Source organism: Dendrobates tinctorius, unplaced genomic scaffold (assembly GCF_039654945.1).
Source record: "Dendrobates tinctorius isolate UK_male_01 unplaced genomic scaffold, ASM3965494v1 ptg000116l, whole genome shotgun sequence".
Taxonomy (NCBI): Eukaryota; Metazoa; Chordata; class Amphibia; order Anura; family Dendrobatidae; genus Dendrobates; species Dendrobates tinctorius.
In genome coordinates this window covers 46,949,003-46,963,757 of record NW_027361784.1, presented here as the reverse complement: position 1 = coordinate 46,963,757, position 14,755 = coordinate 46,949,003, and the positions used below count along the sequence as shown (strand labels likewise).

At 46.1% G+C, this 14,755-nt stretch overlaps 1 protein-coding gene across 5 annotated transcripts in view; it reads left to right on the top strand.

Moving 5' to 3' along the window:
• Positions 1-14,755, top strand: part of PTK2 (protein tyrosine kinase 2) — a 171,714-nt gene that overhangs the window by 26,400 nt on the left and 130,559 nt on the right. For 2 of the 5 annotated variants that reach the window (XM_073590408.1, XM_073590405.1), the window contains exon 2: positions 1,717-1,825. The gene's annotated coding sequence lies outside the window, so the exon portion shown is untranslated. Of the gene's footprint in view, positions 1-535; positions 554-1,716; positions 1,831-14,755 lie in introns of those variants that run through there. The other 3 variants (XM_073590407.1, XM_073590403.1, XM_073590406.1) reach the window with 2 other exon arrangements.

Sequence of the window (14,755 nt, the reverse complement as noted above, 5' to 3'; positions counted from 1 at the left end):
GACCTGCGGTTTTACCTGCGGATCCGCGTGGAAAAAAAACGCAGATGATTCTGCAGCGTGTGCACATAGCCTTATAGTAGTTATATTTTTCTGCAGTGATTGCATTTTGTGCAGAGGGGGATATAGTATATGGAGTGTACAGGGAAGTCTTTATCAGCTCCTTAGATCTGTTACTTGCACTGCTGTCTTGTGTAGACCTGGTTGTGTCTCCGTTCTGGTGCTGTCGGTGCTGGGCCTTGGTCCCTCTGGTGCTACCTCTGGTGTCTCCGGCAGGTCCACAGCACTATCATGTTGCACACATTTCCTGCTCCCGGGTATTTGCTGGCTTTGTGAGTCGCTCCTCCTTGTGCTTTGCTTCCTGCTTCACCGTCCTTTCTGTGAGGCATTTGCCAGAAAAGGGGGAGCACGAAAGGAAGCGGACGCTGGAGCCTTCGAGGAAATGCCAGGCTTGTACCGTCCAGCGCCTGCCAGTCCTGTCTCTGTGTTGGACCGGGGCACAGGGAGTCTCTGGACCTGTTTATCTGGGTGATGTGTGATGCTGGGCAGAGACTGGGTCAGTGAGCGCCAGTAATGCTGTGTTATACTGCTGGAAAGGGTCGTCTTATGTCTGGAGTTGTCACGCTCTCTATTTTTTTTGTCTTTCTTTGCGTGTCTTTCTTTCTCTTTTATTTCTGTGTCTTCTTGTTTCTCTCTTTCTTTGTGTCTGTGTGTCGTTCTATGTCTCTCCCTTTCTGTATAACTCTCTGCTTTTCTTTTGGTACTCTCTCTCTTTATGTGCTTGTCTCAATTTGTGTTTCTCTTTAACTCCCCCTCTCCTCCTCCTCTCCCCCTCTCTCTCTCTCTACCCTATGGTTGAGCACCACATATTCAGCACAGTTTTCCCATTTTTACAATGTAGCCTGCAGTGTAAAGTATGGGGGTTTTCTCTTGTTTCCATGACTGCTTAGGGCCTGGATCAGCATGCTGACTGTGTTTGTATACATCTTGTATCGATCAGAGGAGAAACTCCATTAGAATCGTACTTGCTCATCCTTAGATGTTGCCGTGGCAACCAGAAATTCTCCATTCTTTATACTGCAGTTTTGGAAATCTGGAGAACTCACAGTCCCCTTTAATTTGGCCCTTTATTAAAAGGTTTTGTGTTTTTATTTACAGAAATGTCAGTTTTTGCATAATTAGATGTTCTGCAACATTTTAACATTCGTAAGCCTTACATTTATTAACATTTTCTAGACTGCTGCTTGGTGTCCGTGAATGTGAGCATCATTACTTAAATCCAGAGACGTATTGAAATACATGTTTTATTGTTCAGAAGCAACTGTGTAATAGGATAGTTTTTATTAAAGCTATCGTTTTATGTCTACAGCTCCTATGCAAACAAACAAATGTCTCCACGGTAGCAGACTACAAACAATCCTTGAGTCGTCAGGTCCCCGCGTCCCACTCTCCTCTATTGTGATTGTTGGTTAATATAAACTTGTGACCTGATAGACTGCAGAAACTGACTACACAGGGTTTGTTTGTAGCCTGTTACCGTGGAGACACATTTGCCTGCATAGGAGCTGTAGACGCAAACCGATAGGATTTTTTTTTTTTATTTATTGCTTTTAAAGCCAATAGAAAAAAAATTGGATAACTAGCGCCACGTCTGGGCTGGAAGGGGTTAAAGAAACTTGCGCTGTGTTTTTAATCCGTACTTGTATTATCTCTTTACAGACAGAGAATATTGAGTTTGTGGTTTCTCCACTCGGAGCCAAAGATTCGCTGGCAAGTCCCAAATGTGAAGAGCGGAGGTCGGCGCCAACGTCTCCATAAATAGTGCCAAGTAAGGTAAAACTCCGCTCCATTCATATTCTGACTGCGTCTCACGAATTCTACCCACGCTGGCAATTATTAGAAAACCTAAAGGCCCCGTTACACATAACGATGTCCCAGCGATCCCACCAGCGATCTGACATGGATGGGATCGCTGGGACATAGTTAGCTGATCGCTGGTGAGCTGTCACATAGACAGCCCCTCCAGCGATCAGGACCAGCGAGCAAGCTGGTTTCCAATGTAAACATCGGGTATCTAAGAGCCGCACGGCTTAGTTACCGGATGTTTACATTGGAAACCAGTGTCGCTGATTGCTGGTCTCTCGCTGCCACACGCAGCAATGCGCGCTGGCCAGCGGGAGACCAACGATCAAAAAATGGCCCAGGACGATCCTGTATGATCAGCGATACCCGGCAGGGGGGCCGGTCGCTGATCCCCGTCACACACAGCGATGTCGCTGGCGAGATTGCTGTGGCATCACAAAATCGGCGATCTCGCTGGCGAGATCTGTGTGTGACGGGGCCTTAACACAGTGACCTGTAATAAAAAAAAAAAAGTCTGATGTTGTTCGGCCATTCAGTTTGCCTGTGATTGGAAATATTTGGTTTTGGGTGCTGCAGTTCACAGATGACCATAAGGTGTCAATGTTTAAAGGAGGCTTGTCCCTCCTTACTGTCTTCTACGGAATTTGGGTGCGTGCGGCGGCACCTGTATGACCCGGGTGCGTGCGGCGGCACCTGTATGACCCGGGTGCGTGCGGCGGCACCTGTATGACCCGGGTGCGTGCGGCAGCACCTGTATGACCCGGCTGCGTGCGGCGGCACCTGTATGACCCGGGTGACTGTTTGGAAAGCTAAAGATTTTTCTCTTTCCTCCTCTGTCTGTCTCTTTCTAATCTTCATGTAGAGATCAACCCTCACTGCGCTGCTCCCCACCAATGTCATGTCCTCCGCTCCCGCAGAGCAAAATAGCTTGTTGTTTAGCCTCCATCTCCTAGAGAATCCTCTACTCTTCTACTGAAATGCTCTGTGCTGCTGCTGTAAGCGCCCAGGAGTATTTTACTACACTGTGTTCCAAATTATTATGCAAATGATATTTTTCTCTGATTTTCCTAAATAGTCGGTACAAATGACAGTCAGTCTAATAAAAGTCATCACCTGTTAGAGTGTACATCGAATTTTATTGAAGAAACCTCCCAATGATAACAGTATAATCTCCAAAATGAATAAAAACTCAAATTGCACTGTTCCAAATTATTAGGCACAGTAGAATTTCTAAACATTTGATCTGTTTTAAAGAACTGAAAATGCTCATTTGTGGAATTTGCAGCATTAGGAGGTCACATTCACCGAACAAAAAAGCTATTTAACTCCAAAACATCCTAACAGGCCAAGTTACATGTTAACATAGGAACCCTTCTTTGATATCACCTTCACAATTCTTGCATCCATTGAACTTGTGAATTTTTTGGAGATTTTCCGCTTGTATTTCTTTGCATGAAGTCAGAATAGCCTCCCAGAGCTGCTGTTTTGATGTGAACTGCCTTCCACCCTCATAGATCTTTTGCTTGATGATACTCCAAAGGTTCTCTATAGGGTTGAGGTCAGGGGAAGATGGTGGCCACACCATGAGTTTATCTCCTTTTATGCCCATAGCAGCCAATGACTCAGAGGTATTCTTTGCAGCATGAGATGGTGCATTGTCATGCATGAAGATGATTTTGCTTCTGAAGGCACATTTCTGCTTTTCATACCATGGAAGACAGCTGTCAGTCAGAAACTCTATATACTTTGCAGAGGTCATTTTCACACCTTCAGGAACCTTAAAGAGCCCTACCAGCTGTTTCCCCATGATTCTGGCCCAAAACATGACTCCTCCACCTCCTTGCTGATGTCGCAGCCTTGTTGGGACATAGTGGCCATCCACCAACCATCCACTACTCCATCCATCTGGACCATCCAGGGTTGCTCGACACTCATCAGTAAACAAGACTGTTTGAAAATTAGTCTTCATGTATGTCTGGGCCCACTGCAACCATTTCTGCTTGTGAACACTGTTTAGGGGTGGCCGAATAGTAGGTTTATGCACCACAGCATGCCTTTGAAGGATCCTACACCTTGAGGTTCGAGGGACTCCAGAGGCACCAGCAGCTTTAAATATCTGTTTGCTGGTTTGTAATGGCTTTTTAGCAGCTGCTCTCTTAATCCTATGAACTTGCCTGGCAGAAACCTTCCTCATTCTGCCTTTATCAGCACAAACATGTCTGTGCTCAGAATCAACCACAAGTCTCTTAACAGTACGATGATCACGTTTTTGGGATATATCTAATGCTTTCATCTCATGACCAAGGCATTGCACTATTTGATTTTTTTCAGCAGCAGAGAGATCCATTTTCTTTCCTAAATTCCTTGAAACCTGTGCCCTGCTTAATAATGTGGAACATCATTCTTAAGTAGTTTTCCTTTAATTGGGCTCACCTGGTAAACTAATTATCACAGGCATTTGAGATTGATTTCAGTGATCCAAAGAGCCCTGATACACAATACCATCTATGAGTTTATTTGAAAAACAAAAAATTACATCTTTATGACACTTAAATCCAATTTGCATAATAATTTGGAACGCAGTGTAGAGAAGTCTTACCATCTTGTGGGTGACGAACACTGTGCGTGAAAGGGGTGGGGAAGGAAGGTGTTACACAGTGGAACGTTGCAGAATGCTCAAAGCAGCACAGAGTATTTTACGAGCGAAGTGTCCTGATCTTATGTGAGACCAAAAGACGTAAAATTACAAAGCGAAAAGTTTGAGTCCTTTCAGCAGCACAGTGTGTTTAAGTCTAATGTGTTGAGTCGGTCTGAAGGTGCAGGCTGAGAGTATCGTAGTGGTAGGAGACGGTTCCTCCCAGCGGCACAGAGCATTTAAGACAATGAGTCTTCTGATCTTGTGTGAAGGTTCATGCTGAGACACAGAGGTAAGAGCATGGTCACCCCAGCAGCACAGAGTATTTCAGAATGCTGGGCGATGGTACAGTCTGAGACACACAGGTAAAAGCAGGGTTCCTCCCAGCAGCACAGAGTCTTTCAGAAGAGGGTTGGGTTGGCCTTTTGGAAGGTCACAGATTACGTGTCTCATAGAGATAGGAGCAGAGTCCCCCCCCAGCTGCAAAGAGGATTTCAGGAGAGATTACCGATTCCCCAATGATCAGTGACCTGTGATTGGAGATGAAGTGAGGCGACAGAATGAGATTTCGGGGTGTCTGACCGTGTTGGGGGCAGTGGTGGATATGGAGTGGAGGAGCGCTCTGTCTGCGCCGCTCCTCCGCCCCTGTAGTTTGGGCCCCGTGTGGCGCTCGCTGTGTCTCAGCCGCTGGTGCAGCCATTGTTCTGGGAGGAGGAGGGAGGTCTCGCTTCCTTCCTCTCTGGAAGTGCGGTCTCCATATATAACTCGCCATCTGTGATCATTGTTTTCATTACTCCTAGCGGTTCCTGATATTTGTAGCCGATTTCTCGTCTTCGCCCCGGTGACACCTGTCCTCTCACACTTTCATAGGAGAAGTCAATGTCGGGTTTTTGTTCCTTGTCTCGGATTTTCCAGATGTTTCTGCTTTCAGCTCCGTTTCCTGCACCTCCCCCTTCATGTCGCACTCTCGGGGTCTGGGAATCTGATATGTGCTCTGCTGTTTGTTGGGGTCTTCTCACTCATGTTGTGCTCCCATTTTCACTATTTTGCTTGGGGTCACTGGGATTTTACATACAGCCTCTCCAGAGTGCGTCCGCCCCGTAACGCCAAGGATCTGCTGTGCTTCAATACCCGACCGGTGCCAACCGAGCCGCTTCACCCCAAGCAAACATCTGCTCTGGGAATTTCTGCTCCGCGCTGGGATGTAACCGGCAATCATGAAGCTGATGAAACCCAATATGCTCCGTAGCCTCGGGGAACACGCCTGCTATCTGCAAATTAGTCCGGTTAATTAAAGTCTCTCCTCTCTCACCAGACATTATTCATCACCCGCTAAGTACGTGTAGTTCGCCCACCCATTAAGTAGTGCGGAGTGGGACTTATGACTGCGGTAGATTTGTATGCGACACTTAAAAATCTATGTAGTGTTGAAGGGGTTCAATTATCCGGCCAGCCCCCTTCTCCATAGTGGCCAATGCATAGACAGAGGGCTATTAAGATGATCAGTCCATTTCGGAAATAGACCTGGGACCAGACAGGACAGCTGAAGATGGGGGGCTTATGATTTCAGAAGCCTGTTAGTAAGTCGTACAACATACCGGTATAATTTCGTATTAGTGGACAACCCCTATAAATTCGCTATTACTCTCCAGTTACTGCCAAAGCTGCATATCCATAGCCAGGCCTTCTTGTCTTTGCCTTGGCCATGGTTGGTGCTGGCAGACACAACACTAAATAAAAATGTCTGAATGATATTTAAGCCTCACAGACCCTTTTGGAGTTTAGGAAGAGGGGTGCGTGGTTCCTCGTACTCGTACACGAGCTCTTTCCATTATCGTGACTGGAAATTATCTTCACCTCCCAGATCAGTAGCGATGGCTCCCAGACAGATCTTTATGGCAAATCCAAAAAAAAATTGGATTGCAAAGACCCTGTAAGTGCTCCAGAACTTGTGCTGCATTGCATTGTAGGGGCCAATCTTCCTCCTGCATTCCTCCATTAGTCACCGCTCTCGCCCCCTGAGCTGCGGTCACAGCATTGTCTGCGGCCGGACAGGTGCCGAGACCCCACGTCACTTCTCCTCTTTGTGACTAATATTTAAAGGGCCCTCTTTAAAAGGAATGGCTGCTCCCGGAGCTTTCCCCAGCAGGGGGCACTAAGCCTTAACACCACTTCCCTTGTTGTTTTGGCACTACCGTGCCCTGTGGTGACTAATATCTCTGCGCCCCCCCACATTCCTGGTAACCTCCAAAGCAGCATTCATTATTCTGCTCCGCTTCGAGGTTGCACATTCTCTCTTCATTCGATTTCCTGTATTGCATTGTGGGACTTGTAGTTCCTAATGGCAAGACTCTCAGGTGGCGTAATAACCAGGCATTAGGTTAATATCCCGTCCGGATTTGCTGTATCACTGCACAGTCACAGTTCTGTTGACGCTCTTCTCTGTGCTTACAATACTTTATGGGTAATTACTATTCTCACCACTAGATGGCGATAGCGGTATACTTTCTCATGACAGTGATCGCTCCATTCGCTGGGAACCTCCTGAATCATGCAGAAGTTAGAGAAAAATAAATGCTGCAATTTGTTAAATTTTAAACTATTGGGAGTCAGTCCCCGAAAAAAAAAAAATATATATATATTTAAGTTTATTGAAATGTTTCTGCTGTTAGCCAATATCTGTCTTATTGGTAGTAAATGCAGTGATTGAGCGGACTTTATACTCCTTTAATTCTGCTTTTCCAGAGATAAGCAGCACCATATGAGATTGACGCTTATCTTAATTTTTTCTTATTTGTATGTTCAGGGGGTCACTAGCTGGAACAAGGCTGTCCGGGATCCTATTTCATTGGCCTCGATTCACATTTCCATCTAGCTGTTGGATTTCTGGCTTGTACAGTCATGTCTGGTTTTTGTCCAGTCATCTGTTAGTTTCTCCTCTTCGTTTTGCGCTTCCCTTTTTAATAAGGCGTTTTTATTTGTATAAATTCTTGGAAGTTTCCGAAGATTAAAAGAAAATAAATAAATAAATTTTCCTCCATGGGATATGGTGGATGGAGACTGTTTTCAGTGTCCGTGTTGTTCTTCGTCACCATTTTGCTGGCGGGGTTTAAAAAAAAAAAAATCCCAAACTTTGGGGCAAGTTATGATTTGCCTGGAAAGAATGTCCTGAGCTTTGCAGCGAGGAGATGAGAAGATGCAGTGAGGTAGAAGGATCTCCGGACGCTGTGGTCTCGGGTGGGACACTGTCACCATGCAGGTGTTGGCGCTTTTTCGCTGCACTGGCGGAGGCGGTATGTATGCTCAGATCTAGATATTGGGGTCTGCACTTGCGGGTGGTTGCGGGCGCAGCGATTCTCGTGCAGTTATTATCTTGTCTGCCTCTTGTAGAATTTTATAAGAAAATTGCGCAGGTGACAGCGAGAACTGTGTGAAATGCTGAGGCGTGAAAAAGACGTATAATTAGCTGTCTGGAAGCTCTGCCAGCGCTTTACGGTTAAGCTGCCATGGGGCAGGGAAAGTGGGGGTGTTCATGAGGAGGGTTTCTGACACTCAGAACCTGGAAGACTTTATTTACTACTACTTTTTGTGAGTAATCCACTCCAGATCCAGTATTACTGGACTAAATACACAGCAGAGTAACAATTCTCTCCAGGTCCAGTATTACTGGGCTTCATACAGTGCAGGAGTAATAATCCTCTACATAACTAGTATTACTGGGCTTTATACAGTGGAGGAGTAAGAACTCTCCAGAATCAGTATTACTGGGGTTTATAAACTGCAGAGTAATAATCCTCTCCAAAACCAGTATTACTGGGCTTTATACACTGCAGGAGTAATAATCCTCTGCAGATCCAGTATTACTGGATGCCTCTGCTGCCTCTATTTCTCTGCTGTAATATATCCAAATGGTAATCAACTGAGCCACCCTGCATGTATTTACTCCATTCACTGCCAGCAAGCAGCCTGAATGATACAACTTCCCACCTCTGCTGCCTCTATTTCTCTGCTGTAATATATCCAAATGGTAATCAACTGAGCCACCCTGCATGTATTTACTCCATTCACTGCCAGCAAGCAGCCTGAATGATACAACTTCCCACCTCTGCTGCCTCTATTTCTCTGCTGTAATATATCCAAATGGTAATCAACTGAGCCACCCTGCATGTATTTACTCCATTCACTGCCAGCAAGCAGCCTGAATGATACAACTTCCCACCTCTGCTGCCCCTATTTCTCTGCTGTAATATATCCAAATGGTAATCAACTGAGCCACCCTGCATGTATTTACTCCATTCACTGCCAGCAAGCAGCCTGAATGATACAACTTCCCACCTCTGCTGCCTCTATTTCTCTGCTGTAATATATCCAAATGGTACAACTCCATACTTCTGCTGCTTGACCATTTTGCTGCATATTTAAATGTGCTTGCTAAAGCTTTGGTATAATTCATTTGTTGCACTGTATGTAATACTTACTGCTTTAGATCTGTGACTGGGGCCTTTCTAGATCTTATCAGGTGGAAGGTGCTATAGCATTTTGCCACATCTTGGTCTAGTGCCTTTGATCATCTAACCATCCCCTGGTGTGCTGGCCCCAGCTGCCAAATTATACCCAACCATCTCCCACAATCCCTCTCTCCTGACCCTGTAGTGTGGCCTATATATGTAGTAGTTGCTAAGGGGAAGCACGCAGTGTGGGGTACAGCACGCAAGCATCCGATAAGCAAAGCATCACAGAAGATAAGCATCCAGCAAAACGGCAGTTATACATGGTAGTTAGTCAGGGCAGGAGTCAGGTAACCCACACCTTGCCTTCCCCTTTAACCATGTGCTTTATTTTTGTCCTCCTGTGTTCCCTTGCCATCCACATTCATCACCCTATCCCCCCTCCATCACGACTCATACACATCAGCCCCTCTATACTTCCCTCTCCCATGTACAGCTCCCACACACTCCTCACCTTCCTGAGAAACCTCAGCCCATCTTGCCCAAACACATCGCAGAAAAAAACTACTTACAATTCCAACAACTATTGGCTCTTTATCTTCCTTCTCCTACTGATTTCAGGGGACATCTCCCCCAACCCTGGTCCACCATCCCCCAACCTCGACCCCTACCCTACCTCATATCGAAACCACAATAATCTGATTAACATTACTTGCACTCCCTCATCTCAATCATTTAATTGTGCCCTCTGGAATCCACGGTCTGCTTGTAACAAGCTTCCTTTCCTACACAACTACAGTGCCTACAAGTAGTTTTCAACCCCCTGCAGATTTAGCAGGTTTACACATTCGGAATTAACTTGGCATTGTGACATTTGGACTGTAGATCAGCCTGGAAGTGTGAAATGCACTGCAGCAAAAAAGAATGTTATTTCTTTGTTTCATTTTTTTTTAAATTGTGAAAAGTTTATTCAGAGGGTCATTTATTATTCAACCCCTCAAACCACCAGAATTCTGTTTGGTTCCCCTAAAGTATTAAGAAGTATTTCAGGCACAAAGAACAATGAGCTTCACATGTTTGGATTAATTATCTCTTTTTCCAGCCTTTTCTGACTATTTAAGACCCTCCCCAAACTTGTGAACAGCACTCATACATGGTCAACATGGGAAAGACAAAGGAGCATTCCAAGGCCATCAGAGACAAGATCGTGGAGGGTCACAAGGCTGGCAAGGGGTACAAAACCCTTTCCAAGGAGTTGGGCCTACCTGTCTCCACTGTTGGGAGCATCATCCGGGAGTGGAAGGCTTATGGAACTACTGTTAGCCTTCCACGGCCTGGACAGCCTTTGAAAGTTTCCTCCCGTGCCGAGGCCAGGCTTGTCCGAAGAGTCAAGGCTAACCCAAGGACAACAAGGAAGGAGCTCCGGGAAGATCTCATGGCAGTGGGGACATTGGTTTCAGTCAATACCATAAGTAACGTACTCCACCGCAATGGTATCCGTTCCAGACGAGCCCGTAAGGTAACTTTACTTTCAAAGCGTCATGTCAAGGCTCGTTAACAGTTTGCTCATGATCACTTGGAGGACTCTGAGACAGACTGGTTCAAGGTTCTCTGGTCTGATGAGACCAAGATCGAGATCTTTGGTGCCAACCACTCACGTGACGTTTGGAGACTGGATGGCACTGCATACGACCCCAAGAATACCATCCCTACAGTCAAGCATGGTGGTGGCAGCATCATGCTGTGGGGCTGTTTCTCAGCCAAGGGGCCTGGCCATCTGGTCCGCATCCATGGGAAGATGGATAGCACGGCCTACCTGGAGATTTTGGCCAAGAACCTCCGCTCCTCCATCAAGGATCTTAAGATGGGTCGTCATTTCATCTTCCAACAAGACAACGACCCAAAGCACACAGCCAAGAAAACCAAGGCCTGGTTCAAGAGGCAAAAAATCAAGGTGTTGGAGTGGCCTAGTCAGTCTCCGGACCTTAACCCAATTGAAAACTTGTGGAAGGAGCTCAAGATTAAAGTCCACATGAGACACCCAAAGAACCTAGATAACTTGGAGAAGATCTGCATGGAGGAGTGGGCCAAGATAACTCCAGAGACCTGTGCCGGCCTGATCAGGTCTTATAAAAGACGATTATTAGCTGTAATTGCAAACAAGGGTTATTCCACAAAATATTAAACCTAGGGGTTGAATAATAATTGACCCACACTTGTATGTTTAAAATTTATTAAAATTTAACTGAGCAACATAACTTTTTGGTTTGTAAGATTTATGCATCTGTTAATAAATCCTGCTCTTGTGTGAAGTTTGAAGGCTCTAACTTATTTGCATCTTATCAAACCTGCTAAATCTGCAGGGGGTTGAATACTACTTGTAGGCACTGTACTTTCTGAACAACTCTTAATCTGTTGGCCCTCACTGAAACCTGGATTCAGGATTCTGACACTGTCTCTCCTGCTGCCATTTCCTACGGTGGCTTAGGCCTGTTTCACACTTCCGTTTTTTCAAATCCGTCAAAATCCATTGTTTTCCGTAAAAAAAGGATCCGCCATTTTTTGCAGGATCCGTTTTTTTTTGTCCCATAGACTTCCATTACGGTTACCGCGGATCCGTCAAAAAAACGGATCCGTTTTTTTAAAAACGGATCCGTTGGCATCCGTTTCCGTCAAAAAAACGGAAACGGATCCGTTTGGCGGACACAAAAACGGAAGTGTGAAACAGGCCTTACAATTCTCTCACTCCCCGAGACCCACAAACAGACCTGGTGGTGGAGTTGGCATACTCCTGTCCCCACAATGCACTTTCCAGGTCATCCCCCCAGTCCCATCACTCTTATTCCCTTCTTTTGAGGTCCACACCATCAGGCTCTTCCGTCCCCTCTCCCTCAGGGTAGCGGTCATATACCGGCCCCCAGGCTCACCCACCCTCTTCCTTGACCACTTTTCAGCCTGGCTGCCACACTTCATGTCCTCAGAACTACCAACCCTCATCCTGGGAGACTTCAACATCCCCATTAACAGCCCTAATTCCACATCTGCATCCCAGCTTCTATCACTAACCACCTCTCTAGGCCTCTCACAGCTTTCAACCTCTGAGACACATAAGGACGGTAACACCCTTGATCTGGTCTTCTGCCGGCTCTGTTCAATCTCCCACCTAAACAACTCACCGCTTCCACTCTCTGACCACAACATTCTCTCCTTCACGCTCACAAATCCTCGCCCACCCCAGCTCATTCCTACCTACCACACAGTCAGAAATCTACAAGCTATTAACCCTCAGACACTTTCAGATTCCCTACACTCATCTCTGTCCCCAATCTCCTCTCTTTCCTGTCCTAATCTGGCTGTTCATCACTACAATGACACTCTTAGAAGCACCCTTGACCAAGTAGCTCCCCTCACCCTCAGAACCTCCAAACACAGAGTAAAAGAGCCCTGGCTCACATCGCAAACTCAGCTTCTCCAGCGATGCTCCAGGAGTGCTGAACGCCTATGGAGAAAAACCCGCACACCAGAAGACTTCATCCACTTCAAATTTATGTTAAGAACCTATAACGCTGCCCTTCACCTTGCCAAACAGACCTACTTCACCACCCTGATCTCCTCACTAGCCAACAACCCCAAGAAACTTTTTGACACTTTTCACTCCCTCCTCAGGCCAAAAGCACAAGCCCCTATCACAGACATTTGTGCTGATGACCTGGCCTTCCACTTTACAGAAAAAATAGATAATATCCGTCAAGAAATCTGCTCCCAACCACCAAGTGCTGTGACTCCCATCCCTTCCTACATCTCCCCTGGCTCACTCTCCACATTTGATCCCATAACAGAAGAAGTCGTCTCCAGACTCCTCTCTTCTTCTCGTCCGACTACATGCACTACCGACCCCATTCCCTCACATCTCCTCCAGTCTCTCTCTCCAGTCGTCACAACCCACCTAACTACAATCTTTAATCTCTCCCTCTCCTCGGGCATTTTCCCATCCTCATTCAAACACGCCATCGTTACTCCACTACTAAAGAAACCTGCTCTCGACCCATCCTGCACAAACAACTACAGACCAGTCTCCAATCTCCCCTTCATCTCTAAACTTTTGGAACGCCTAGTTTACTCCCGCCTTACCCGTTACCTCTCCATTCACTCCCTTCTAGACCCTTCACAGTCCGGCTTCCGCCCCCTACATTCTACTGAAACTGCACTCATCAAAGTGACCAATGACCTTCTGACAGCAAAACGTAACGGTGACCACTCTCTGCTCATTCTTCTTGACCTATCTGCAGCTTTCGTTACTGATGACCACCATCTCCTACTCTCTAGGCTCCAGTCACTAGGCATTAAGGACACTGCACTCTCCTGGTTCTCTTCCTATCTCTCTGACCGCTCCTTCAGTGTTTTGTTCTCTGGCTCCACGTCATCTCCTCTTCCTCTTGCTGTCGGGGTACCTCAGGGCTCAGTCCTTGGCCCCCTTCTTTTCTCTCTCTACACGGCCCCAATTGGACAGACCATCAGCAGATTTGGCTTTCAGTACCATCTTTATGCTGATGACACACCACTATACACGTCTTCCCCCGACCTTACCCCCGCTGTACTACAGAAAGCCAGTGACTGTCTGTCCGCAGTCTCCAATATCATGTCCGCTCTCTATCTGAAACTCAACCTCTCCAAAACTGAACTTCTTTTGCTCCCGCCGTCTACTAACCTCCCTAAATCTGACATTTCCTTCTCCGTGGGTGGTACCACAATAACACCCCGGCAGCAGGTGCGCTGTCTGGGTGTTATGTTTGACACCAATCTCTCCTTTTTCATCCCATATACAATCCCTTGCCCGCTCTTGCCGCTTACACCTAAAGAACATCTCTAGAATCCGCCCTTTTCTCACTATGGAAACAACAAAAACCCTCACTGTTGCATTGATCCACTCTCGCCTGGATTACTGCAACGCTCTATTAATTGGCCTCCCCGTCACTCGACTATCCCCTCTCCAGTCCATACTCAATGCAGCAGCCAGGATCGTCCATCTGGGTAATCGGTACTCGGACGCGTCCGCTCTTCGCCAGTCCTTACATTGGCTGCCCATTCATTATAGGATCCAATTCAAAGTACTTGTTCTCACCCACAAAGCTCTCCACAGTGCGGCACCCCCTTACATCTCTTCTCTCATTTCTGTCTATCGGCCTAGCCGATCGCTGCGCTCTGCAAACGACTTTCGACTAACCTCTGCACTAATCCGTACCTCCCACTCCCGATTCCAAGACTTCTCCCGTGCTGCTCCTATCCTCTGGAATGCTCTACCCCAAGAAATCAGGACTATCCACAATTTGCATAGTTTTAGGCGCTCCCTCAAAACACACCTGTTCAGAGCGGCCTATCACATTCACTAATCAAAGTCATTCTCTGTGTAAGTGTGCGTGCGTAGCCCATTCACTATCTCCATCCATCCTTCACTCCTGCAAGATGGCTGGACCTTCATTGTAAATACACCATTGTAAATACACACCTGTACTCTGTATCTCCCCCACCTCATTGTAGATTGTACGCTCTCACGAGCAGGGTCGTCTTATTTCGTCTTATTTTGCTTTAATTATTGTATTGTTAGCGTTGTTACTTATGACTTGTGTTTTGAAACTGTTAAACTGTAAAGCGCTGCGGAATATGTTGGCGCTATATAAATAAAGATTATTATTATTGTTGTTATTATTATTGTTATTATTATTATTATTATTATTATTATTATTATTATTATTATTAGGCTATATCCAGTGCAGGAGTAATAATCCTCTCCAGAATCAGTATTACTGGGCTT